A 27,109-nucleotide genomic window follows, 5' to 3' on the forward strand; every position below is an offset into this window, starting at 1 on the left:
CTTTCTGTGGGGTACGTTAAAGGAGAATGTGTACCGTGATGTGCCTACAACCCCAGAGGATATGAAACAACGTATTGTGGCAGCCTGCGGCGACATTACACCAGATGTACTGCGGCGTGTACGACATTCATTACGCCGCAGATTGCAATTGTGTGCAGCAAATGATGGCCACCACATTGAACATCTATTGACCTGACATGTCGGGACACACTCTATTCCACTCCGTAATTGAAAACGGAAACCACGTGTGTACGTGTACCTCACCCCTCATGCTAATGTACATGTGCGTCAGAGAAAAAGACCAATAAAAAGGTGTTAGCATGTGGACGTAATGTGCTGTTCCAGTTTCGTCTGTACCTAAGGTCCATCACCGTTCCCTTTGGATCCCTACGTAATTCGGTGCTCTCCGATACACACGATCGAACAGCGGAGGAGTGGTACTCAAGCGTCAACTTTAGGTTACAATATCTCCGGATGCAATTCACATTTTACAATGCAACAAACGGCACTGGTTACGTATTTGTTTATATGTTCAGATGTGCTAACAAAACTAACGGGGTTCCATTTAAGAAAACGTAGGTTTGTGTTAAAAAACATACTTCCGTACATTTTTTTATAGTTTGTATTAACCAATTACACTAGCCCCTCTCCTCACGTTCGGCCTGTGGAATCGATTCGTCAGCATTTGATGTGGTTTACGAAATATATCCAGCGGTAACGTTAGATGACTCACCCTGTATATATATATATATATATATATATATATATATATATATATATATATATATATATATAGTTTCGTCCCGTTTAAGTTTGTGACCAATCTGTGTCAGAGCTCTATACATTATACATGAGAACTTTGCAAGGGCGTAGTATGCTACATCAAGATACTGGACAGTTAGTAATAACATCTCATTCCTGATAATATTCCAGGCGATTAAGAAGCCAGTTACAAAATTATTAGAATGATATTCAGGAGTGTGGATAGGTTTACTAATGAGCACACGGTCAGTACATACCTGGCCTAAGTGAACGCAAGGGAAGAGCAGCGACGAAAACCACATCACAGTACATTTTTTCGTTATGTGATGGCACATTACATGCGTTTTCATTTTTGTGAAGGTATTTTTACAAAAACATACATTGTCTCATTAAAAAGTGGTGCACCTTGAAGACACAATCATATGTCAATGTAACTAGCTACACATAGACACCATTGCCCGGTACGTAACTGATGAAAGCTACATTTTCTGTGAGAGGTGGATCAGCAACCGCAGTGCTTTAACGTTGTTTGTAGGGTATATAATGGGGCTGAACAACGTCAGATGATGACTGATTACAGTGAAAGCCACAGAGATCCTGCGGACCCACGTGAGACGCATTATCAGCTGCCGACAGTGTTTGAAAGGGCTCTTACTTTGGATCTCCCTTCCAATGGCAGGTGGAATCGTGCAATATCCAGATTTGTGGCAGTGGCTCGATGTTGGACTCCATGGGCACATGGGGATAGAAATATTCGTTGTCAGGGTTGTGGTTGACTATGATCAACACAAGTGAGGACTGCGTATTATTAACCGAGGACGTCATAACTCAGTCATATTCCCATCTACGATCTGAGAACAAGTAATGGACTGCCTGCAATACTCTGGATCACTTGGCACCATTGGTCACAGACTAACATCAGATGGCTACAGGATTATCACCACAGACATAGACTACCATTAACAACATAGCACAAACGGATGCGTTTGGAGTGGTACCACGACCAGGGAGCTTGGACTGCTGATGAATAGTGTCACAATGCGTTTAATGATGAATCACAGTTGTGCACTATCCTGGTAACCTGGATGACCATCATCAGTAGATATGGGTGACCTGGGCAGAGGTCCCATTCTTTCAATGTTTTGGAGATGTGCAACTTTGTTACTCATTGCATCATCACTTGGAGAGCTGTCTGTAGTGACTAAGAGAAGTGAAATGGGAAACAGTAAGTCACGGACATACTGCATCTACATGTACTACCTCTCATGTGGCAATAATGTGATGCCATTTTAAAAAGGACAATGGTCGTCCACATGTGGCACATACATCAACTGTCTGTCTGATACTGAGGTACTCCCATGGCCAGCAAGATCCTCAGATCTCCCCCAGCAGAACTTGTGGGGATCCAGCTCCGATGTCGATTCTGTCCCAGCATCATTATCATGGATACCAAGGACTAGTTACAGAAGTTGTGGGTCAGCTTGCCTCAGGAGAACCATTTTATGAGACCGTTCCCAACTAAATCACGCGTAAATCCAGGCTAAAGGAGATGCAACATCATACTGATAAGTGGGCTCATATTGCCAATTTCTTTGTGATTGTGACTCGATTTTACAATCTTTGAAATAACATAGATACCATCTCAAGATATGAAGTTCCATTTCGTTTCGCCCCCACCCCTCCCCATTTAGATGCTTCGCTTCTTTTTGTCAGACAATGTAGTTGGTAATGATCCAGTGGAGACTGTGAATACTTTAAACCAAAACGCTGAGAAAACTTCCTTGAAAAACTTCCAAAATTTCGTCAATAGCGTGTGCGTTCACTCTATGGATGGAAGACAGACTTCAGTTAACAAAAGACCCACAGGTGTAGTGCCATGTCATCTATGACTTTATTAACATAGCTTCGCATATTTACAGAATAGTTAATGTTGGATAATGGTTTCTGAAGTAATAGGTTTGTGCATAAAGCAAAAGGAACATTCCTAACTCCTTCTCCCGTCCCCTTCCCTCTAGCCTAACTGGGTGAGGTGTAAGTGGCCGGAAATTCAAAGAGGCATTATCTTAATGGCCAGCAGAGATGGTGCAGCCTGCATAGCTGCCAGATTTCCCATGTTTATTTACGACACTATTTATGGTTATTATTTATGACCCTTATGTAAACAATCTGCACCCAGTAGTCGATGTGTGCTCTTATACAAGATATTTTTAGGCCTAAATTATGACCTACCTTATCTTAATTCCAATTATTTATGGCCGTCTACCATCCCATATCTTAATGGTTGGAATTAGTTATCCAAAACATAGTCACTCGCATATTTAATCTCATCTTTATTAGTATAGTGTATGACAGATTATACTATGACTATTAAAACTTAGGTGCCTGTATATATTTGAATCATCCATATCTTACTGGCTATAATTTATGACACCAAAAACTTAGCTGTCTGTATACAATTGCATAATCCTTATCTTAATGACTATAATTTATGACACTATGACATTACAATCAACATGACTGTCTAAGAGGAGTCAGACAATATGGCATTACTGTGGATTTGAAATTTAAAAAAGAAAATAATGTAGGAATGTTTCTACAGAAATGTATGTACATTAAAAACACACAATTCAGCTCACAGACATAATTTCAGTAAACTACACTGATATGCCACATATAAACAATTTCCAAATTGTGTGCTGTTACCACAATGACTGGAAGAAGACAGAAACAATAATGCGCCATGCTAATGCCAGACAAATAGGAAGCACTTCTCGCAGCAGCGAGAAACACCATCGTCCATGTGACTCCCATGGCATGCGCCATATCTGCCTGAATGAAGGTCCAGTACGGAGTGATTATAAAAATGTTTCAGCCAGGTCCCTTCCGCTATCACGATAGCAGGCTATTAATAACTCCCACACCGCCAATCCTGCATGCCTGCTAGCACCTGCCACAAGCACACCTTAGAAAATATATTACGCCGCCATTACACTGTGAGATTAAGTAAACCTTTCCTCAAGTCTCCACGCAGAGCACTGTAGGGAAGCAGCAGTTATCAGTACAACTAAAACTGTCTGAAAAAAACGAGACGTAAACTAAAACTATTGAATGCAAGCTTGAGAGCAAAGAGTAAAGTGTGTATTAATATTTCCAATAGAAACTGCAGAGTGTGAATGGAATGCACCTGTTTCCAAACAGGACACTTAGCACATAATGTTGACATTGCACTGGTCTAGATACTTTCAGTGCAATGCAGATATAAAGGTAAATGGGAGTAAGAAAAGAAATGAAATAACTGTGTAACGAGCGACCAGAGATCATGCGTCCCATATACGAAGGGCATCCAATGATAATGCAACACTTTTTTTCTCAGGCAATTTCAGTTGAAAAAATACTGAATTTGTTGTGGGACATCTTGCTATATTTCCGCTTCACCCTTACAGTTTCATGAAGTTCCAACAGGTGGTGGCGTTGTACATAGCCTTCAAAATAGCGACTGTAATGGAGGTGCACTCCAAGTAGAGAGCTGTCACTGAGTTTCTTCCGGCGGAAAACCAGAGCATCGCAGGTATCCATGGGCACATGCAGAATGTCAACGGCAACATGACAGTGAACAAGTGAACAAGAGCACGGTGGATCGCTTTCTGTCATTACTGCAACAAGGACGCGCAAACCTGTTCGATCTCTCGCCTGTCGGCCGTCCGCATACAGCTGTGACCCCCGCAGTGTTGGAACGTGCACACACACTCATTCGTAGATCACAATCAAACGCCTCACGGCAATACTGTACGTCTCTGTTGGTAGTGCTGATACACCCATTCACCAGTAGGGATATGTGTGTATTGTGTGTCTATTGAACTGGGGACCTAGAAACGATGGAGAGGCTTCGTCCCACCGTAGCACTCAGTGTTTCACAACCCCACAACAGCCCACAGCAGTCCACCCACCCCACCGCCGTCCCACGCTGAACCCATGGTTATTGTGTGACTTGGCCCCCAGTGGACCCCCCCCCCCCCCCCCTCCCGGGAACGTCTGAGGGCTATGGCAGGACGAAGCCTCTCCATCGTTTCTAGGTCCCCGGTTCAAGACACACACAATACAGACACACCCCTACTGGTGAATGGGTGTATCAGCACTACCAACAGAGTCGTCCAGTAGTGCAGTGAGGCATTTGATTGTGATCTACGAATGAGTGTGTGTGCACGTTCCAACCCTGCGGGGTCACAGCTGTATGCGGACGGCCAACAGGCGGTAGATCCGACAGGTTTGCGCCACCTTGTTGCAATAATTATGTGGTGTAACTGAGGCGGAATAAGGGGAACCAGCCTGCATTCACCGAGGCAGATGGAAAACCGCCTTAAAAACCATCCACAGGCTGGCTGGAACACCAGACCTTGACACTAATCCTCTGGGAGGATTTTTGCCGGGGCCCGGCATGCCTTCCCGCTCAGGAAGCAGCGCGTTAGACCGTGCCGCTAGACGACCAGTAGGGGTACTCAAAGGTATGTGCCCACTGTGTTCCTAGCCACGTAACAGAAGATCATGAGGAGCAACGAAGGATCATCTGTGCGGAGATGTTTGTGCTTCAGGAAGCTGATCGTGACCATTTTTTGTCGAATGTCGTCATAGGCGATGAAATATCGTTTGATCACTTTGAATCGGAAACAAAACAGCTATCCAAGGAGTGGTGCCACACCACCTCTCCTTCAAACAAAAATTTCGCTCACCCTCAGCCGTGAAGGTCTTGTGGAACTCAGAAGGGATTATCTGGTTTGATGCCCTCCCTCGTGATGCAACGATAACGTCAAGAAACTGAAGAAATGGTTTCAGCATGTTCGTAGCCACCAAAATGCAAACGAACTTCACATTCTCTATGACCACGCAAGGCATCACTCAAGACTAAGAACTGTTGTAACCGCGACCGGAACGGTCGCAGGGTTGCCGAGAGCGAAAGCGCGGCGGGACCAAATGGTAGCGGCCCATGAACAAACAAAACGAATTGGGAAGGACGGATACGAACAACGACGGACACCGAACCAGACCTAACGAACAACAACACGCAAATAGCAACGGTGTCACAAGCGAAACCTCACGAATCCACAACGCCACCTCGTACACGGAAACCAAGTAAACACGCTGTCTGTAGGCGAGATGTCGATAGACTAACGCGAATATCAGGCTGCCTGCTGAGCGAGAAGCATACTGATAGAGTATGTTGCTATCGGCCGCTGGGACCATGTGCTCCACCTTGGCGCCCTCACATTATACACTACTTGCCATTAAAATTGCTACACCAACAACAAATGCAGATGATAAACGGGTATTCATTGGACAAATATATTATACTAGAACTGACATGTGATAACATTTTCACGCAATTTGGGTGCATAGATCCTGAGAAATAAGTAACCAGAACAACCACCTCTGGTCGTAATAACGGCCTTGATACGCCTGGGCATTGAATCAAACAGAACTAGGATGTCATGTACAGGTACAACTGCCCATGCAGCTTCAACACGATACCACAGTTCATCAAGAGTAGTGACTGGCGTATTGTGACGAGCCAATAACTCGGCCACCATTAGATTAGATTAGATTAGATTTACTTTCATTCCAATTGATCCGTAGTGAGGAGGTCCTCCAGGATGTGGAACATGTCAGAAAAACAACAATTAAATGACAAATATTTACAACTAAAACAAATAAGCTAATGTACCATTCCACAGGTCCCAAGTGGAATGATCGTCATTTTTTAATGAACACTAAGAGTCATTTTACAAATACTAATGCACTGAATTTAAAATAAAAAAGTTTTTCATTTATTTATAAGGTAATAAACATGTAATACAACTACTGTAATACTTATTTACAATGTACACATTACTGCACCGAAATGGTGCAGAAGTTAGATTATACTTACACACACACACACACACACACACACACACACACACACACACACACAGAGACACAAATTTTTAGTGAACACATTACTGCACTGAAATTGTGCAGAAGTTATGTTGTATTTATATACAAATCAGTTGGTTTTACTAAGAAATTCATCAATGGAGTAGAAGGAGTTGGCCACCAATAAATCCTTTAGGCTTCTCTTAAACTGAATTTCATTGGTTGTTAAGCTTTTTATGACTGCTGGCAAGTTATCGAAAATGTGTGTTCCTGAATAATGCACACCTTTTTGTACAAGACTAAGTGACTTTAAAGCCTTGTGAAGATTATTCTTATTTCTAGTATTGATTCCATGAATTCAGCTGTTGGTTAGAAAAAGTGATATATTTTTAATGACAAATTTCATTAAGGAATAAATATATTGGGAAGCTGTAGTTAGTATCCCTAGTTCCCTAAACAGGCTTCTGCAGGATGTTCTTGAGTTCACACCACATATAATTCTTACTGCACGTTTTTGTGCCCGGAAAACTTTAGCTTGGCTTGATGAATTACCCCAAAAAATAATCCCATATGACATTATGGAATGAAAGTAAGCATAGTATGCCAGCTTTTTCATTTTTATATCCCCTATGTCTGACAAAATTCGCATTGCAAACAGAGATTTGTTAAGACGCTTCAGCAGTTCTGTGGTGTGCTCCTCCCAGTTGAATTTATTATCAAGCTGTAATCCCAAGAATTTAACACTGTCCACTTCTTCTATCTTCTTGTCATCGTATGCTAGACATATACTCTTGGGACACCCCTTACAAGTTCTGAAGTGCATGTAGTGTGTTTCTTCAAAGTTTAGTGACAAAGAATTGGCTAGGAACCAGTGATTAATGTCCAAAAATATTTTATTGGCTGATCTTTCTAAGACTACACTTGATTTGCTATTTATTGCAATGTTTGTATCATCGGCAAACAAAACAAACTTGGCATCTGGTAATGTTACTGATGAAAGGTCATTGATATACACAAGAAAAAGTAAGGGCCCCAAAATGGAACCTTGTGGGACCCCACATGTAATTAGTTCCCAGTTGGATGATGCCCAATAGCTTGATACATGTCTCTTTCCTAATAACACCCTTTGTTTCCTGCCAGAGATATAAGATTTGAACCATTTTGCAGACGTTTCCAATTCGTGAGAGATCTGGAGAAAGTGCTGGCCAGGCCAGTAGTCGAACATTTTCTGTATCCAGCAAGGCCCGAACAGGACCTGAAACATGCGGTCGTGCATTATCCTGCTGAAATGTAGGGTTTCGCAGGGATCGAATGAAGAGTAGAGCCACGGGTCGTAACACAGCTGAAATGTAAAGTCCACTGTTCAAAGTGCCGTCAATGCGAACAAGAGTTGACCGAGGCGTGTAAACAATGGCACCCCATACCATCACGCCGGGTGATACTCCAGTATGGCGATGACGAATACACGCTTCCAAGGTGCGTTCGCCGTGATGTCGCCAAACACTGATAGGACCATCATGATGGTGTAAACAGAACATGGATTCATCCGAAAAATGACGTTTTGCCATTCGTGCACCCAGGTTCGTCGTCGAGTACACCATCGCAGGCGCTCCTGTCAGTGACGCAGCGTCAAGGGTAACCGCAGCCATGGTCTCCGAGCTGATAGTCCATGCTGCTGCAAACGTCGTCGAACTGTTCGTGTAGATGGTTGTCGTCTTGCAAAAGTCCCCATCTGTTGACTCAGGGATCGAGACGTGGCTGCACCATCCGTTATAGCCATGCGGATAAGATGCCTGTCATCTCGACTGCTAGTGATACGAGGCCGTTGGGATCCAGCACGGCGTTCCGTATTACCCTCCTGAACCCACCGATTCCATATTCTGCTAACAGTCATTGGATCTCGACCAACGCGAGCAGCCATCTCGTGATACTATAAATAGTAGTCGCGATAGGCTTCAGTCCGACCTTCATCAAACTCGGAAACGTGATGGTACGCTTTTCTCCTCCTTACACGAGGCTCACAACAACGTTTCACCAGGCAACGGCCGTCAACTGTTGTTTGTGTATGAGAAATCGGTTGGAAACTTTTCTCATGTCAGCACGTTGTAGGTGCCGCCACCGGCATCAACCTTGTGTGAATGCTCTGAAAAGATAATCAATTGCATATTACAGCATCTTCTTCCTGTCGGTTAAATTTCGAGTCTGTAACACATCTTTGCAGTGTAGCAATTTTAATGGCCAGTAGTGTACATGGGCCAGGAGCGCGCGCGCAGTCGCGGCTTAAGGTGCGATGGCTGGAGAGACCTCTTGACGTAATGGAGGTCCAAGCCGTCTGGCGCGGATTCGAAACCTGCGGTGCTCGGTACCAGAAAAACCAGAGAGGAACTCACAAAACTTCATTGGACTGATTATCCTCGTCCAACCTACAACCCAGATTCTCCACATTCCGAGTTCCATTTGTTTGGGCCAAAGAAGATTGCACTCCGCCGAAGCTGTACGTGGATAACGGGGAGGTTATTGATGTAGCAAGGCCTTGGCTCCGATGTCGACCAGTAAAGTGATACCATGCTGGTATACAAGACCTCGCAGTAAAGTGTCGTAAGGCCGCCGAATTGAACGAGGATTATGCCGAAAACTAGGGTTTTGTACCCAAAGGAGTGGGTGATAATATGGCTTATTGGATCCTGAATAAAATCAAGCTGCTTTCAGAAAAAAATGTTTTGCATTACTAATTGAACACCCCTTGTACCAAACTACATCGAAAGTATCTCTGAACAATTTCCGAAATTTCGTCGGTGAATTTCGGGTTCTTCCTTATACATTCTCTCCGTTTTACATTTTAACAGTTTTACTTGTCCATAACAGCCACTTAATGACCGTTTAGAAATTATTTTCTAAGCCAGAATTCTTTGTATGATGCAATAGAAGATTATCAGTTTGCCACTATACGCTCCTCACCGAAGGACGGCCAACATTTCGCAATCATTTTATTCTGCAGCCTCTTTTCATTCCTAACAGACACGGCAGCAGTACACGGCGCAAACTGGCAGTTATTGTGGGAAAATCGCCTCTCTAATAGGCCCCCGCCTGTCGATATTAGTTCAGCAGTAATTAATGACGCCGCAGCGGCGCTCGAGAGGGCTATTTGGATTAATGAGCACGTTTGACAGCGGTCGCGGTGTGGCCGCGAGACCCAACAAAGCTCGTCTTCAAACAATTGCTTTTTTTTTTTTCTAGTGCGGGCGGCGTATAAACACCAATTAAAAAAGCCGGCCACGCTGCCTGTCTATGGAATATTATGTGACAATTGTCGACTTTGACTATAGCGTGGCTTCTTTGTTTGTAGTATACTGTGAAAGATTAAAACTGAACACGACGTAGTTGGCGTCGTATTACTAATAGGAAGAAAGGCGAAACGAAATGACAGAGAAATCACTTGGTACTCTCAAACGACAAAGACGTACAGAAGCAAAGGTTGGCGTTTGGCTGCTCGTTGAAAACTTCTGAGACAAAATGGAAACAGTGTCGGCTCGAGAGTTACGTATTATGCGAATTCAGATTCATCAATGTGTATGAATGTCAGCAGGAATTCAATGTGAAATACATATGATTTTACTTGAAAACACAGATGCAAATTAAATATATTGGCCTAAATTAACATAGTAATGTATTAAAGATGATCTCCCTTCTTCCAAGAACATAATTCATTTTCGTTTCATCTCCCGACATGTTTGACCACAGTAAAGGAACCTTCAGTGGGTTTTTTCTAATATTGTTTCTTTTTTTATATTACTTCTTCCCTGAGGTTACCAACATAAATCAGCCACATTTCTGTATTAATATACGTAGTATGATTTGGTGGATCTCCATTGCTGTACTCCTGCATTTGTTGCGGTGCTTCGAGGGAAATGGCTGACATGGCGTTGGAATGCAATTGTAAGCTTGTTCCCATGCTTGTAGAAAACAATAAAAAGAAAATGGACCCTCTTTAACTTATTATTATTTTCTGCGAACGTAGGAGCAGAGTTTAAAATTCTATTATGTTAAAATACGATAGGCATCATCTGTAAATGGCATACCTATTTCATGAGCAGTTCTTGTACACGAAGTCCATTCTTCTGTCTTTCATGAAGGGAAAAAGTAAATAACACCACGTAACAAGAAATCGTTTACATCAATTTAACAGCACTTTCTGAAGATAAAAGACCTGCAGAACACGAAAATGACCACAATTCTGCCCGAATACCGACTGTTGTTTTAAATATTTAGTATACTCTTTTTTTAAAAGAGCTAGAACAAAAACTGTTCATTAATTTACGTCGATAAATAATTATTAAATAGCACCAAGTGTCGTGTGTTTCTTTTTAGATTTTTCTCAATTTTCGTCTTCAGTATCATAGTTAATTATAAGACAGCATGCGCGCTACCACACCTAAACCGACCACCACAGTTCTCGAATCCTAGGTGGCCTAAATGAAAAGAGCTTGCGCCTCCTAGCAGGCGAGATAAATATTAACAGGCCATCGGGATCTCATATTAATACTCTACTCAGTATCAGACCGTGGAGAAGGCATGGACCACTACCTTACTTGCAGGGAGCAACTGATCTGAATGGACACAGGGGATAGATGATAGTAAACGGAACATAAGTAAAAAGTTTCGAAAATAAAACAAGAGATATATTCTGAATTCAATACAGAACAAGATACTCTTAACAGAGCACAGCCTCCACTGACTTAAAAAAATCCCAGAACAACGTATAGAAAGAGTATTGATCTATAACCAGTGGGGGGGGGGGCAAGGTACTTTGCGCCCCCCCAATAGTTAAAAGTAGGGGCCTCCCCCCCCTCCTCCTCCCCCCAATATTCAAACACGCATTTCTCACCGCTCTCTGCCCCTTCCTCATCCTTTACTGGGAAATCGCGATGAGGTCGCAGCGCTTTGGCTGCTAGGACGAGCTCCACTTCCTCCCACAGCAGCCTGCTGGCAGCTTGTAAAAGAAACTAATGAGCAATAGTGACACCGAATTTGATGGCGATCGCTAGAATGACTAGGTACCGTTAAAGACTCTTCATTTTTGTAAATTCTATTGAGAATCACTAAGTACAACACGCAAATCAGCACCGGCTCCAAGGATTTTGCCGCCCCGCGCGAACATGTAAAGCGCCCCCCCCCCCCTTTTTCGACATAGTCAACTTTTCCCACAATATATTTCATACATGACGCCTTATTTTCACATATCACACTCATACGTCTCTTTGTTGTGAATATGTCTTTAAGATCAAAGCAGCAGTCATTGATACGTTTACAGTGCAATACATTTTAAGCCATTTTTGTTGGAGGAAACGTTTCTTTCGTAAATCGGAGCACACTGTTTCTGTACCATAGATGATTTTCAGTAAGACCCTTGATTTTATGAATAATTTGTATTTCCAATTTATTCTTACATTCCTTCATTTACGCAAGATGGATTTTCCGCCCTCAAAAATCTGCCGCCCTGGGCTATGGCACGGTTCGCCCCTCCCCCTCCCTAGAGCCGGCCCTGACAATAATCAACACTGTTGTTGCATGGCTACTTCTTGTTAGGCGCACAGTACTGTTACGCAGGCCGCAGCTAGTGTTGGCACCGAACGTAAATATTCCGGAGCTGGGCATCGCCAGTGGTCAGTTAGTCTTACTTTGACTCGGTTCAGTTGTTAATCTTTCGTCCCTTACTGTCCAGTTTAAATTGGACAAGTTTATAATTAGGAAGAAATGTGACAATGTGGCAAGTGTTACCGATGGTGAAGCTACACCCAGTGTTAGTGGCGCTGTGTGTGATAACATAGACACAGATACTGACGAAACTGTGGCGGTGAAAAAAAACACTGTTCCTAGAAAAAACAACGCTGTTTGTCAGCCCTCTTGGAAACAGCAGTTTGCATGGATCGATTACAATAAGGTAAAAGATGTTATTTTTTGCAAAATTTGCAGACAAACGTTTGAAGAAAATCGTTTTCAGTTTTCTCACAAAATGGAAAAAACTTTCATGCAAACTGATTTTTCGAACTGGAAGAAAGGGGTAGAAAATTTGAAAGCGCATGAGGCATCGGGCTGCCACGGAGAAGCTGTACTGAAATTCAAATCCTTAAAATCGAATGTCAATGTATTTAGCCACATTTCCAAAGAAAAATTGACACAAATGAAAGAAAACCGAGCTTGTTTACTAAAAATCATATCTTGCCTCCGTTATTTAGCAGTGCAGGAGCTTTGCAATACGTGGACATATTGATGAAACAAGTAACTTTGACAATTTATTACGCCTTCGATGTGAAGATAACCAGCCACTTTTAATATGGCTACAGCGCGAAACTTATAAATGGACATCCCACGATGTGCAAAACGAAACTTTGGCCATTTTAAGTCATACATTTCTTAGAAAAGTATTGGAGGATATCAAGAGTGTAGAGTATTTTGCAATAATAGCAGATGAAACAATAGACATTGCCACCAAAGAGCAATTTAGTATCTGATAAGATTTGTTAATGCTTCGCTAGAGATAGAAGAATATTTTTTAGGGCTATACTCAATACAAAGTACCACAGCTAAGGCTCTGTTTGATATTATTATCGATATTTTAAGACGATTTGATTGGCCTACATCTAATTGTAGGGGCCAATGCTTCGACGGTTCAGCTAACATGGCCAGATTATATAATGGTGTCCAGGCAAATTTTATGGAAATGCATAAGACAGCTATGTTTGTGCACTGCCTTGCACACTGTTTAAATCTAACACTACAAGACACTATGAAAGCAGTTTCAGAATGTCGAAATGCAATTAATGTTATGAAGGACTTAATACATTTTGTGAGAGATTCACCTTAAAGATTAGATCTTTTTTGCTCACCTCCAGGCAGATGCCTCTACAAATTTGAAACCACTCTGTCCTACAAGGTGGGCCGTAAGATACTTGGCAATGTCTTCAGTTTTGTCCAACTATACATAACTTCAGGAATTTTTTCTGAATAATTTAAGAAATGACAATTCAGACACTGGGGCCAAAGCAAACGGCTTTTTGATTAATATGGAGACATATGATTTCTTTTTAATGTTATCACTTTTGATAAAACTGTTTGGTCACATTGATACCGCAAACATAGCACTACAGGGGAAATCCCTACACTTAGAGGAGGCCAATAAGATGATTTCCACTCTTGTAACTTCTATTAAATTTATGAGAAACAATTTTGAATCATTCTGGGGTGAAGTAACTTCAAAATGTCAAGATATGGATGTTGACTCCCCAAAATTACCTCCTAGAAGAAAAGTCCCTTAGGAATACGATGACTCCATCAATTCATCTGTAGAAACATTCGCTGTAGTATGTGACAAGTATAGAAGATTGTATTATGAAACAATGGATACATCTATCAGCTTCTTGGAATCACGGTTCAAAACTCAATCATTCATGTTTGTAAATCAAACTGAACAATTTCTTCTTGGTGATAACAAACATTTATTCGATATTTTATCTTTATACGAATCAGATATAGACAAAGAACGCTTGCTTCTCCACCGAAGCATGTTTCATGAGATTATCCAAAGTAGTGATTCTGCGAATATTAGTTCGTTGGATGACATAGTGAAATACCTAAAACAGGAAAACCACCTGTTGGACCTACTGCCTGAACTAGTGAAATTCATGCGTGTAGTGCTAACGATTCCGGTAACGTCCTGCACCGCTGAGCGATCGTTTTCTTGTCTGCGGAGGCTGAAAATGTATCTTCGTTCTATAATGAGGCACGATCGTCTTAATGCCATCGCCCTTCTCAACGCTCATAGAGATGAATCGATGAAACTCGACCTTGATCCCATATGTGACGAGTTCATATGCAGCAATGATCTGAGGAGGAGTACATTTGCCATCAAAAATGAAGGTATGTTTCTGCAACTTTATTTATGTGTTTGTTTTGTGCCACTACTGTCCTATACTCCGACTGAAATGACATTGTGATTGACGTTTCAGCGAGTCGGGGGGTAGGGGCTAGTCACCAGCCAATCGTAGGTTGAATGATTTTAAGCTGTTTGCATTTTTCATTATCCTCACAATCTTGTTTTGTTTCTTGAAAGTTATGCTGTGAGGGGAAAGTATGCATGTATAATACACCTCTCTCCTTCAGCACTTCTGTTGTTCCATATAATTCTGATTGTATAGGTCATTTTAGATAGCTTAGAATTTAAGAATGTGATGTGGGAATTCCATTTCAGATTTTCTTGTAAGTAAACAAAGCAATTTTGTTTCAGTGACACTTAATTTTTTGGTCTTCCAAAGAAATATTTGGTTTTAATGGATTTTTAATTTTGCTATGTGTGGAATTGTATAGTGGCGGTTTTATTTTCTTTTTTTTCTGTGGGTTAATCAGTAGCTTGTTCTTCACAAACCACTCTGAAATCTTTACATTTGTGACTTCAGCATGCAGCCTAAGAGCCTTTCTATTTCCACCTTGAATCAATACACTGATGTCATCTGCAAATAGGACTGGTTTGGAGTGTCGAACATGTAGATGGAAACGCAAAGTTATCTGTCAAATGTAGTACCTATAAAATGATTCTTACCGCCCCCCCCCCCCCAATACACAAGTTTGGTTTGGTACTGCTGCTCTCGCGAAATACCCACGATCGCTAAATGACCGAAACGGCCATGGAATCCGAACATCGTTAACAGATTGTGCCTGATGTGACGAATCGTTAAAATTCATCCCAACATGGCAGAGTGTACCTATAAACTAGACGTCGTCGCGGTCGAGACGGAAATGATGGTCCTTCCAGGAAGACATGGAATCGGCAGCAGCGGCATGCTCATGGGTTTTGGTCTCTGGGTAGCAGCTCACTCTAGTATGCCTACGGCTGAAAAAAACACATCTGGTGCGAACTTTCTGGGCGGTGAAGAGGCTAGCTGTCACCTGCGTGGCCATAGAACTGGCCGCTTCCTTTTCCCTCCAGAGGTTGCCTAACTTGCTGCAGCCTCCGCCATTGGAACGGTCGGATTGTCTGTATCTTGTGCGCCTCAACACCAACAAGCTGCTCTGTTTACACTTGTATCCTTTAACGGCCACCGCCATACTCAAAAAATATTAAATCTTCTCGAAATTATGTCAGCTGTAATCGTTATAAAAAGGCTTCTTTCTAGTCCGATTTTTTTTTTTTCTAATTGGCTGCTGAACTTTTATATAGGTCGGAATAAAATTGGTACGCAAATTATGGATAGAGCAGCGGTTTGCTCGGCATCAAAATGTCCAGAATCTGTCACTTGATTTCATATTCATTAATAACTTCTCGACTCATCCTTTGTTTCCGGTTTAGCAAGGCCGCACACGCACTCGTTACGGTATGTGGTTTTTTTTTTTTTTTTTTTTTTTTGGGGGGGGGGAGGATTCGCAACACAATGTCTTATAAACACTCAAGAGCAAAATTATTCTACTATTTCCTTGATTATTCAAAACTGGTTTTAATCTTATAGTCGTGTTATTTTTACAGTCGATTTAGAAGAATGGCAACCGGTAGGTATCAGTTACCAGCCGAGTCTTTATGTTGTTTCTGCGGGTATTAGATTGCTCCTAAACAAACTGAACATAACATTGTATTAGGCACAAAGTTTTGGAATCCAAAAAGCTCAAACCAGTCAAAAGACTGATGACTTAATAAAAAGGCTTACTTTTCAATGTCGACTGTAGTCTAAATGCTTGTTGGGTCTTTTGTGTCATCTGAAGGCTGTAAGTCTACATTGGAAGCATAGCTTCGTGGGACAAGTAAAGATATGCGTTTCGTAATTCCTCAACTTTTGAGTTCACTTACAAACTGTCATTAAGATTGCTATTCTTGTATTGTGGATATATCAATGTATAAAGTACAAAGAAAAGAACAAATTTATTTTACTCCATAGCCTCAGCTATTCCTCCAACGGCGCACCGAGAGAAGTTCCAGTATCTTCAAGCCATTTACCACACGAACAGTAACCACATACTAGCAGTGACTCTGATTTCAGCGACTGTGACGAAGACTCAGGACTGAAACCGTATTCACCGAAACTAGGTATGTACTTCTTAATAAAGGCTTTGCAGTTAACGAAATTAAAAGCTGAACTTCTGGCGTTTCGTTTAACACAATGTAATTTACTCGATTCTTCTTTCTCATTAGAATGTCTTTGGATGCAGGACGTCAATTAAAACACATTACCTGCATTCACGTGCTGATTTCTTCAGTTACAGTTTGGGAGACGTGAGTGAAGTACATCGCGAACATTTTCACCAAAATATTCGGTCTATGGAAAAAAGATACCAACGAAAGTAGAATACAGCTATGATTGAGGGACTATATCTGGGGCTTAGTGCGTGAAACGAAGGCAGCATTACATAAACGAAAAAGCTGTTCTGGTGACCATTTTTGAACTCAGTTATCCCCAAACCAAAGAGTATTCTTTTAAAAAGTCTACTGCTTATTATATGAACAGCTGCGCTCGTAAACATTAATTTTTAGGGTTCCATGCCTAAATCGCTAAACACGGAACCATTAAAGTATCCGACTGTTACGAACCCTTTTTCTCAGAAACGGGTAGACGTAAGACGTATCACGTTCAAATTTACAATCAGACACTGAGGTCTATGGTCACTTGACGATATAAAAAATTTAAGCTTCTACGTCAACGCAATCGAAATATACAGCCATTGATGTCACACATTTTGATACTCGGGTGGCCGAGAGGTTCTAGGCGCTTCAGTCTGGAACCGCCCGATCGCTACGGTCGCAGGTTGGAATCCTGCCACGGGCATGGATGTGTGTGATGTCCTTAGGTTGTATGTTGTTTGTTAACTGGGGATGTAGAAACGACGGAGAGGCTCCGTCCCCGCCGCAACCGCAGTGGTCCACAACCCCACGACGACTACCGCAACCACTTCACCCCTCCGACGCCCCACATCGAATCCAGGGTTATTGTGCGGTTTGGCCTCAGGTGGGCCCCCCAGGGAACGTCTCACACCAGACGAGTGTAACCCCTATGTTTGGGTGGTACAGTAATGGTGGTATACGCGTACGTGAAGAACTTGTTTGCGCAGCATTCGCAGACATAGTGTAGCTGAGGCGGAATAAGGGGAACCAGCCCGCATTCGCCGAGGCCGATGGAAAACCGCCTAAAACCCATCCACAGACTGGCCGGCCCGCCGGGAGGATTCGTGCAAAGGACAAGGCGCTCCTTCCCGCTCCGGAAAGCCGTGCGTTAGACTGCTTGGCTAACCGGGCGGGCAAACTATAGGATACTTCCTCTTGATATAGAGTCGTGAAATTCGGCAAGAAGCAATGTTTCATAAGTAAATGAAAAATCAGAAAACTATTAATTAATAATTATATCATACGAAAAAAATGGTTCTTTTGTCATTTTCGTGAAATCTTCTCGGGTGATCAGCCGAGTAAAGGCGTCGTCTTCTCGCAACGTTTCGAAGGGTTTCGTACCCATCATCTTCGCTTGAAGATGATGGGTACGAAACCCTTCGAAACGTTGCGAGAAGACGACGCCTTTACTCGGCTGATCACCCGAGAAGATTTCACGAATGGAATACGCCGAGAAAGTCTCAAATCACTTTTGTCATTTGTTTTCCGATTGTCTGTCTGTCTTTTAAGACCCTTCACTTTCAGGAAGGGGTAGAAGTATCAAGTTCAAATTTAAGTCAAATAATAAGGTTTCTTTTTCCTCGACGGTCTGAAGCATTTAAACCTCTGAGTCAATGGAATCAAATTCAGATACTGGCAAACTCACTCCTCAAAACCTGTATGGTACTTCCCTGTGACCTAGAATCATGAAATTTGGCGAAAAACAAGTTTTGGCAGTAATAATAAAGAAAAAAATCTGTAAATTTTTAATTCATAATTACATCACATGAAAACACATTCCCCCCCATGAACCATGGACCTTGCCATTGATGGGGAGGCTTCCATGCCTCAGCAATACACATAGCTGTACCGTAGGTGCAACCACAACGGAGGGGTATCTGTTGAGAGGCCAGACAAACGTGTGGTTCCTGAAGAGGGGCAGTAGCCTTTTCAGTAGTTGCAGGGCAACAGTCTGGATGATTGACAGATCTGGCCTTGTAACACTAACCAAAACGGCCTTGCTGTGTTGGTACTGCGAACGGCTGAAAGCAAGGGGACACTACAGCCATAATTTTTCCCGAGGACATGCAGCTTTACTGTGTGGTTAGAAAGCTGCATCAAACCAGTCTCTGGACTGGAGACCACAACAACAAACATCATTTGTCGAAAGCACAATAGAAAAAATTACAGCACGCAAACATTAAATGTAGTTGTAAGTCATGTTTTAAAAGCAAACAAAAAACATCGATATCGTTGTTCTCGACTCACGGGATTGATGAACTGTCTACATACAGAATTAAGTTTCTATGGAACGTTCTGAGAGCGAATCCTACTCGCTCTTCACAAATTTTTAATAGAGGGCAGTTCAATAAGTAATGCAACACATTTTTTTTCTCGGCCAATTTTGGTTGAAAAAACCGGAAATTTCTTGTGGAATATTTTCAAACATTCCCGCTTCGTCTCGTATAGTTTCATTGACTTCCGACAGGTGGCAGCGCTGTACGGAGCTGTTACAATGGCGTCTATAACGGATGTGCGTTGCAAACAACGGGCAGTGATCGAGTTTCTTTTGGCGGAAAACCAGGGCATCTCAGATATTCATAGGCGCTTGCAGAATGTCTACGGTGATCTGGCAGTGGACTAAAGCACGGTGAGTCGTTGGGCAAAGCGTGTGTCATCATCGCCGCAAGGTCAAGCAAGACTGTCTGATCTCCCGCGTGCGGGCCGGCCGTGCACAGCTGTGACTCCTGCAATGGCGGAGCGTGCGAACACACTCGTTCGAGATGATCGACGGATCACCATCAAACAACTCAGTGCTCAACTTGACATCTCTGTTGGCAGTGCTGTCACAATTGTTCACCAATTGGGATATTCAAAGGTTTGTTCCCGAACTTCTCCTTCTTCATGACAACGCAAGACCTCACACAAGTCTTCGCACCCGAGAGGAGCGCACAAAACTTCAGTGGACTGTTCTTCCTCATGCACCCTACAGCCCCGATCTCGCACCGTCGGATTTCCATATGTTTGGCCCAATGAAGGACGCAATCCGTGGGAGGCATTACGTGGATGATGAAGAAGTTATTGATGCAGTACGACGTTGGCTCCGACATCGACCAGTGGAATGGTACCGTGCAGGCATACAGGCCGTCATTTCAAGGTGGCGTAAGGCCGTAGCATTGAATGGAGATTACGTTGAAAAATAGTGTTGTGTAGCTAAAAGATTGGGGAATAACCTGGTGTATTTCAATGCTGAATAAAACAACCCCTGTTTCAGAAAAAAAAAGTGTTGCATTACTTATTGAACTGCCCTCGTATATTGCTCTGTCTGTTGAACACATATGTTGCTTCTGTCACTCTAGATTTACTAAAATTGCATATATTTAAATTGGACGCAAAGTACTGAAATTGGGGAAAAGTGAGTTTTATATCCTTCATCAGCATGGTAAAGTACAGTACCGTAAAATTGCTACACCAAGAAGAAATGCAGATGATTAACTGGTATTCATTGGACAGATATATTATACTAGAACTAACATGCGATTACATTTTCACCCAATTTGGGTGCATAGGTCCTGAGAAATCAGTACCCAGAACAACCACCTCTGGCCGTAATAACGGCCTTGATACGCCTGAGCCTAGAGTCAAACACAGCTTGGATGACATGTACAGATACAGCTGCCCACGCAGCTTCAACACGATACCACATTCCATCAAGAGTAGTGACTGGCGTATTGTGACGAGGCAGTTGCTCGGCCACCATTGACCACACGTTTTCAGTTGGTGAGAGATCTGGAGAATATGCTGGCCAGGGCAGCAGTAGAACATTTTCTGTATCCAGAAAGACCTCTACAGGACTGCAACATGCGGCCGTGTATTATCCTGCTGAAATGTAGGGTTTCGCAGGGATCGAATGAAGGGTAGAGCCACGGGTCGTAACACATCTGAAATGTAACGTCCACTGTTCAAAATGCCGTCAATGCGAAGAAGAGGTGACCTAGACGTGCAACCAATGGACCCCATACCATCACGCCGGGTCATACGCCAGTCTGGCGATGACGAATACACGCTTCCAATGTGCGATCACTGCGATGTCGACAAACGCAGATGCGACCATCATGATGCTGTAAACAGAACCTGGATTCATGCAAAAAATGAAGTTTTGCAAATCGTGCACGCTGGTTCGTCGTCGAGTACCCCATCACAGGCGCTCCTGTCTGCGATGCAGCGTCAAGGGTAACCGCAGCCATGGTCTCCGAGTTGATCGTCCATGCTGCTGCAAACATCGTCGAACTGTTCATTCAGATGGTTGCTGTCTTGCAAACGTCCCCATCTGTTGACTCAGGGATCGAGACGTGGCTGCACGATCCGTTACAGCCATGTGTATAAGATGCCTGTCATCTCGACTGCTAGTGTCGGGATCCAGCACGGCGTTCCGTATTACCCTCCTGAACCCACCAATTCCATATTCTGCTAACAGTCATTGGATCTCGACCAACGCGAGCAGCAATGTCACGATACGATAAACCGCAATCGCGATAGGCTACAATCCGACCTTTATCAAAGACGAAAACGTGATGGTACGCATTTCTCTTCCTTACACGAGGCATCACAACAACGTTTCACCATGCAACGCCGGTCAACAGCTGTTTGTGTATGAGAAGTCGGTTGGAAACTTTCCTCATGTCAGCACGTTGTAGGTGTCGCCACCGGCGCCAACCTTGTGTGAATGCTCTGAAAAGCTAATCATTTGCATATCACAGCATCTTCTTCCTGTCGGTTAAATTTCGCGTCTGTAGCGCATCATCTACGTGGTGCAGCAATTTTAATGGCCAGTGGTGTTATAACTAAATAGAAAAATTAAGATCGGCAAAAACTTGGTTAAATTTTTTTTATTATGTGTAATGTTTTCACTGAAAGTAGGCATGCTTCGAGTCACGTCCTGTTCTATTGAAAACACTGATTCTGCAGTGAACCTAGCCTTGAACATTATTCTCTTCAATATGTCTCGAACACAGCAGAGAAGCATCTAGCGGCCTCGACGATAGGCACAAATGTCGAGCAGACATGTTTCTTAAAACATTGTTTCAGGTAGTCAGTATTAACGCGAAGTAACTGTATTTCTTAAATTCCATTAATTTTTATTTTGACGAGAACCAAAACCAAATGCTGCTAGTGATCTATCGGGCAGCTAATTTTGGACGGGAACTGTCGCATTTCCTGAATAGCGTCCGTAGTGTCGTGTACCTGTTGGGGTGGCCGTCACAAGGGCTGGTGAGCGGTTGCTGCAGAGCTTACGACCAGCACTGTACACCTGGTAGTGGCGCCTAGCCTATAATCCTCCGACGCGCTGGCGTGCTTAATCGCCTTAAGTCCGGCGCGCAGATGGCCCTGTCCGGCCGCCCGGATTTTGCGACTTGGCAGCCTCTAATACTTCTCTCAGCCCAGGAGTGGGAATGAATGGGAAATGGATTTCTCCGTCTAAAAGAAGAGTGTACTTAAAGCAAACAGGCTCTTATTAAATGACTTCCTCATCCTTCACATTCGAAACTGTGTTGTACTTGTACGTCAACATTACCTACCAAACCAACCAAACAAATTTTTTTAAAGGCTTCAGTATAAAAGGGGTAATGAAAACTGCATTAGTTGAATAAATTTTTGAGACTTGCTATAAATGTCTAGCAGTAATGCAAATTAACATTTAAAAGCTTCCTATTAAGTACAACTTGTGCAAATTTCAGATTACGACTATAAGAGTTGAAGGACATGAATAGTAGCCGTAGTTGCGAACAGTTTGAGACAGGGTTATAGCCTCCCTCCACGTTATTGAATCTGTTTACTGAGCATCAACAAAAATAAAATAAGGGTAATGGAATGTTGTTGTAGTTGTGGTCTTCAGTCCAGATACTGGTTTGATGCAGCTCTCCATGCCAATCTATCCTGAGCAAGCCTCTTCATCTCCCAGTACCTACTGCAACCTACATCCTTCTGAATCTGCTTAGTGTATTCATCTATTGGTGTCCCTCTACGATTTTTACCCTCCGCGCTGTCCTCCAGTACTAAGCTGGTGATCCCTTGATGCCTGAGAACATGTCCTACTAACCGATCCCTTCTTCTAGTCAGGATGTGCCACAAATTTCTCTTCTCCCTAATTCTATTCAATACCTCCTCATTAGTTATGTGATCTACCCATCTAATCTTAAGCATTATTCTGTAGCACCACACTTCGAAAGCTTCTATTCTCTTCTTGTCCAAACTGTTTATCGTCCATGTTTAACTTCCATACATGGCAACACACCATACAAATACTTTCAGAAAAGACTTTCTGACATTTAAATCTATACTCTATGTTAACAAATTTCTCTTCTTCAGAAACGCTTTCCTTGCCATTGCCAGTCTACATTTTATATCCTCTCTACTTCGACCATCATCACTTATTTTGTTCCCCAAATAGCAAAACTCCTTTACTACTTTAACTGTCTCATTTCCTAATCTAAGTCCCTCAGCATTACCTGATTTAATTCGACTACATTCCATTATCCTCGTTTTGCTTTTGTTGAAGATCATCTTATATCCTCCTTTCAGGATACAGTCCACCCCGTTCAACTGCTCTTGCAGGTCCTTTGCCGTCTCTGACAGAATTACAATGTCATCGGCGAACCTCAAAGTTTTTTATTTCTTCTCCATGGATTTTAATTCCTACTCCGAATTCTTCTTTTGTTTCCTTTACTGCTTGCTCAATATACAGATTGAATAACATCGTGGAGAGGCTACAACCTGTCTCACTCCCTTCCCAACCACTGCTTCCCTTTCATGCCCCTCGACTCTTGTAACTGCCATCTGGTTTCTGTACAAATTGTAAATAGTCTTTGGCTCCCTGTATTTTACCCCTGCCACCTTTAGAATCTGAAAGAGAGTATTCCAGTCAACATTGTCAAAAGCTTTCTCTAAGTCTACAAATGCTAGAAACGTAAGTTTGCCTTTCCTTAATCTATCTTCCAAGATAAGTCGTAGGGCCAGTATTGCCTCAAGTGTTCCATTATTTATACGGAATCCAAACTGATCTTCCCCGAGGTTGGCTTCTACTAGTTTTTCCATTCGTCTGTAAAGAATTCACGTTAGTATTTTGCAGCTGTGACTTATTAAACTGATAGTTCGGTAATGTTCACATCTGCCAACACCTGCTTTTTTCGGATTGGAATTATTATATTCTTCTTGAAGTCTGAGGGTATTTCGCTTGTCTCATACATCTTTCTCACCAGATGGTAGAGTTTCGTCAGGGTTGGCTCACCCAAGGCTATCAGTAATTCTAATGGAATGTTGTCTACTCCCAGGGCCTTATTTCGGCTGAGATCTTTCAGTGCTCTGTCAAACTCTTCACGCAGTATCGTATCTCCCATTTCAGCTTCAACTACATCCTCTTCCATTTCCATAATATTGTCCTCAAGTACATCACCCTTGTACAGACTCTCTATATACTCCTTCCACCTTTCTGCTTTCCCTTCTTTGCTTAGAACTTGGTTTCCATCTGATCTCTTGATATTCATACAAGTGGTTCTATTTTCTCCTAAAGTCTCTTTACTTTTTCTGTACGCAGTATCTATCTTACCCTTAGTGAGATATGCCTCTACATCCTTGCATTTGTCCTCTAGCCATCCCTGCTTAGCCATTTTGCAGTTCCTGTCAATCTCATTTTTGAGACATTTGTATTCCTTTTTGCCTGCTTCATTTACTGCATTTTTATATTTTCTCCTTTCATCAATTAAATTCACTATATCTTCTGTTACCCAAGGATTTCTACTAGCTCTCGTCTTTTTACCTACTTAATATTCTGCTGCCTTCACAGTTTCATCCCTCAAAGCTGCCCATTCTTCTTCTACTGTATTTCTTTCTCCCATTTCTGTCAATTGTTCCCTGATGTTCTCCCTGGAAATCTCTACAACCTCTGGTTCTGTCAGCTTATCCAGATCCCATCTCCTTAAATTCACACCTTTTTACAGTTTCTTCACTTTTAATCTACAGTTCATAACCAAAATAGTGTGGTCAGAGTCCACATCTGCCCCTGGAAATGTCTTACAATTTAAAACAGGGTTCCTAAATCTCTGTCTTACTATTATATAATCTGTCTGAAACCTTCGAGTATCTCCAGGCCTCTTCCATGTATACAACCTTCTTTTATGATTCTTGAACCAAGTGTTAGCTATGATTAAGTTATGCTCTGTGTAAAATGGAATGCAGCTGAATTAAATGAGCCGATGCTGCGGGAATCGGGTTAGAAAATGAGACTTACAAGACGAGTTTTGCCTTGGGCAACAAAACAACTGACGATGCCTGAAGTAAAATGTATAGGGGAAGATAAAATACTTTCTGCTCAAAAGCTGTACATTCCAAAATCGGTATGCCAACCGGTCAGAATCGCTGCAATCATCGAGGCAATCATTCCACCGATGCACTAGGTTGAAGATACCTGTTTGGTAAAACACCGTATTCTACTGCGTGAAAAAGTACGTAACTGCATGCTGCATATCCTTGTATGTAAAGAATCGCCGACCTTTCAAGGACTTTCTTCAGGGACAGAAGGTTTGATAATCGTATGGTTACCGTTCCCCAGTGATGAAGACACCAACTTCCTTGAAATCAATAAGAAGTGTGAAGTTTCTTGTACCGCAGGATCAAGGGAGAGGATGTTATATGGTGGCTGGTATCGTCTTTCTACAACCCAACTGCACACATGTATTAACAGGATTCAATATTTACATGAACACGAAGCTGCTTATCTTAAGAGAGTCCATGTGTTGTGGTACAAACTCTTCCGAAAGGTGCACATTAGCCTCACTGCTGGTGAAGTAAAAGTCCCACTAGGCGATGAATACAGACGCCAAACTGGAGTGCGATTTGGTGCACCAGTGACTGAGTGGCTGAGCTAGTGACTGAGCTAGTGACTGAGACTGCACTAGTGACTGAGACTGAGCCCTTCGGTCTGTGACGGCAACCTAAATACTTGCGGTTGAGAGGGCATTGGCGGCGTGTCGCTTGCAAGTCTGTCTTTGGCCTCTCTCCTGATAAGCGCGCTTAATCCATCGCCTACTATCGATTTTCTAGCTACCTCTTTGTCGATTGGTTGCTGGCGACAGCTTAAGCCAGCACAATGTAGGTCCTGGTAATCACAGAACAGAGTTAGCATCATCTTTACGGCAGATGGCTCGCTCCTGAAATTCTTGGCACGGGGGGATGATGCATGAGACCGTGGCCCCACTCACGTTATTCATTCCCCAATAGATAACTACCTGTGTTTGCCCTTCAGCAACCAAGGAAAGAATAACAGTGAGTTTGTCCTGTCTGTAGGCATTTGGTAATAACGTGGCCATAGTTCACGTTTCCACATTTACTGCTCGTGCATCAGAAAGACACGTATGGCGCACTAATCCCTTGCCTTCATGGCGGTGCTTAAATGCCTGAATCCGTGTCATGCTACATTGCTTATACTCTGCAACAACGCACTCAAAAGGAAACTTTTTGACTGCTTCTTATACAGGATGTAATGTGTATAAGTACAGATATTTTTATATGTGCTGCCTTAATATGTGCACACATCCAGGTGGTGGTTGCTTTTTGTCTGAATCGAACAATCTTCCAACAAACACATAAACACATCACAAACTTCACGACTTGATGTTTTCGACATGGTCGCAACTGCACCACCAAGTGGACTACGCCTGTCTACAGATTAACCACGGTTCAACATCTGACCTGCCGTCCAAGGAAAAATAAGCGTTAATGGCTTGTTCTTGCCACACGTACTTGGAGATACAATACAACCTAAAAACACACGATTTGTAATAGCTACGCTACAATTATTAGTCTGCAAATGCTGTAAATACTGATGTACTGTTGTTCAGTACACTATGCTCAGTGACCAATAGAAATATCTGCACTCACACCCATAATACTCTGAATATAAAATTTAGAATGGCAATAGCAAGAAAAGCTTTTCTGAAAGAGAGGAATTTATTAACATTAAATGTAAATTTAACTCTTAGGAAATTTTTCCTGGAAGCATTTTCTGAAGTGTAACGTTGTACAGAAATGAAACATGGACAATAAACGGTTCAGAGGTGAAGAGAATAGAAGCTTTTAAACTGTGGTGCTACAGCGGATATGCTACCCCTTTTTCTGTACCATGTTTTCCCAAAATTTTTAATTTCATTTTTTATGCTGTGTTCAGAGGAATTATGAATTTTGTTGAAAATGTGAAAACATATAATCTTATGTAATGATACAATGCGTGACAGCGCGCAGCCAGCAATAACGTTTCACAGA

Source organism: Schistocerca cancellata, chromosome 7, assembly GCF_023864275.1.
Source record: "Schistocerca cancellata isolate TAMUIC-IGC-003103 chromosome 7, iqSchCanc2.1, whole genome shotgun sequence".
Taxonomy (NCBI): Eukaryota; Metazoa; Arthropoda; class Insecta; order Orthoptera; family Acrididae; genus Schistocerca; species Schistocerca cancellata.